The sequence below is a fragment of the Penaeus monodon genome, unplaced genomic scaffold, assembly GCF_015228065.2.
Source record: "Penaeus monodon isolate SGIC_2016 unplaced genomic scaffold, NSTDA_Pmon_1 PmonScaffold_3125, whole genome shotgun sequence".
Taxonomy (NCBI): Eukaryota; Metazoa; Arthropoda; class Malacostraca; order Decapoda; family Penaeidae; genus Penaeus; species Penaeus monodon.
In genome coordinates, this window is record NW_023657818.1 from 19,264 (window position 1) to 21,918 (window position 2,655).

Sequence of the window (2,655 nt, forward strand, 5' to 3'; positions counted from 1 at the left end):
GGTGTGTAAGATTGCTGGAAAGACCACATCATTGACACCACCTGCTTTGAAGATAGATGGCATAATCATCACAGACGAAAAAGATGTTGTTAATGAGCTAGCTAAATCCATAGCAGAGATCTCCTCTGGAATATCTTACACTGATCGCTTCTCCACTCTTCGGGCTGAACAGGAACAACACCCAGAGTTGTTCTTCAGTAGGACTGCAGCAGAACTTCCCTACAACTTGCCATTTTTGCGCAAGGAGATGGACTCTGCTTTGCAGCTCTGCCGTAAGACTGCCCCAGGAAGTGACGATATTCCATACCAAATGATATCTCACTTACCGGAGAGCTCCCAGAAGTTCCTGTTGGACCTGTTCAATAGGATCTATAGGGAGGGTACAGTGCCATCCACATGGAAAGAGGCTATAATTATTCCTGTCCCTAAACCTGGCAAGGATGCTTCCACACCAGGAAATTACAGATCAATTTCTCTCATCAGCTGCATCTGCAAGTTGATGGAGAAAATGATAAATTTCAGGTTGACATGGCTGCTAGAAAAGGAAAACGTGCTGACCCCATATCAATATGGGTTTAGAAGATTGAGATCGACCACAGATGCACTTGTAAGGATGAAAACTGCTATACAGAATTCCTTCGCACAGCGACTGCACATGTTAGCAGTCTTCTTTGACCTAGAAAAGGCTTATGATACCACTTGGAAGCATGGCGTACTCTTGAAGCTGTGTGACATTGGTTTAAGAGGAGCATTGCCTACCTTCATACAAAGCTTCCTTGCTAACAGGAAGTTTGGAGTTTGGGTGGGAAACAGTTTCTCTAACCTGGAAGAAGTGTGACCCTGTTTGCCATTACTATAAATTACATTGTAAAGGTTGTTCCAAGTGCTGTCTCATGTAATCTGTTGATGACTTACACTGTACTGCTGAGGAGGAAGCTTACAGGATGTGCAGGACACATGCAGGCTGCAATAAATCAGGTTGTACAGGGGGCAATATATCAATTTTCCCCAAGTAAGACCATGGCTATACATTTCCACAAACAAGGTAAATTCCATCCTTCCCTCTATTTAGGAGTAAACCCACTGCAATTTGTCCAAGAGGTGAAGTACTCGGGTCTAATTTTTGACTCAAGGCTTACATGGGTGCCTCACTCAACAGTTAAAGTGAAGGCTACAAATCGCTTATTATTTTGCGGATTCTTTCACATCTATCTTTGAGTGCAGACTGCACAACGCTTCTACGGCTTTACAAACGCTTATTCGTAGTAAGCTTGATTATGAATGTGAGCTTATTCATCTGCACTCCCCGATGTTGGACTCAGTTCACAATGAAGCTCTCAGAATCTGTACTGGGGCTTTCAGGTCTTCACCTGTGGAGTCCCTGTATGCTGAGAGTGGGGAACACTCTTTCATTACACCAGGCTACATGAACCTGATTTACTACACAAGACTACAAGGATTCTGGGATCTCTACATCCAGATTCGTTTCAACCCCCTTGAGGATAGCCGATCCTATGGTAGGAGAATGAGGAATCTAGTGGAAGATCTTATTTAAGTCTCACTAAGGTTCTGGCTGTTGGAATCCCCAATTCCCCCTTGGACTAATCGAGTTACATGCCATCCTTGCAGCAGTTAAGATGACTAGAGATCTATGAACCATTTATTGGTGATATATTCCGACTCTCGTAGTTTTTCCAAGCAATCAGAGCTTAACTCATCACATCCAGTAGTAAGGAAGGTTCAAGATTGGCTTGCACTGATGTCAACACATAAAAGGTAACTCTGTGTTGGGTGCCAGCGCTTGTTGGTATCAGTGGGAATGAGCGAGTCTGATCAGTAAGCCAAGGCAGCTTACTGCTCGTTTTCCTCTCCCACACACCGACCTAAACCCAGCATCAGGAGTTGTCTTCGTGATAAATGGAAGGAACAATGGAGGCATACCTCCAGAAAACAACTGCGAGAGATTAGAGATGACTTTGGGAGTTGGGTGACTAGCATCCATCCCAACCGAAAAGTGGAAGTTGCATAAACAAGACTGAAGAATCGGGCACACAAGACTGACTCATGGGCCCGATGATGGGTAAAAGCACTTTGTGGGGATGCCAAGAGCCATTAACGGTCGAGGATGTGCAACATTCTCAGGCCAAAGACGTATGTACTTGTCTCCCCCATATACACTGAAAAATGTATTTGGGGAGTATTGTGATATAGAGGTCTTATTAGTTTCCTTAGGGAGACTAATAATTTCAATAAAATCTAATCATGCATAATGTTTATGCAATAATTTTATACACTTAGAGCACAATATTTATGCTTTGATTTCTAATATATTTATTGTTATTTGTAAGATATTTATTGATAGATTTTTTAAGTTTTAAATATTTTAATGTTTCCATTTAACAAGGCATTCGCCTGACCTTAGCCGTTGATGCGGCATATAATCTTAAATATTCAAATCTCTGAGGGAACCAAGACAAGCTTACAAAAACAGTTTCTTGCACAGCCCCAAGTTCTGATGGGATCTCATACCCCATCATTTCCCAACTAGGACTGCAGGTGAGCTTGCATTCCTGCAACTCACAAGTCCTGGGAAACTTTCACTCTAACCTAGAGCTGGAAGAGGGCTATTATAGTTCCCATCCCAAAACCATAGGA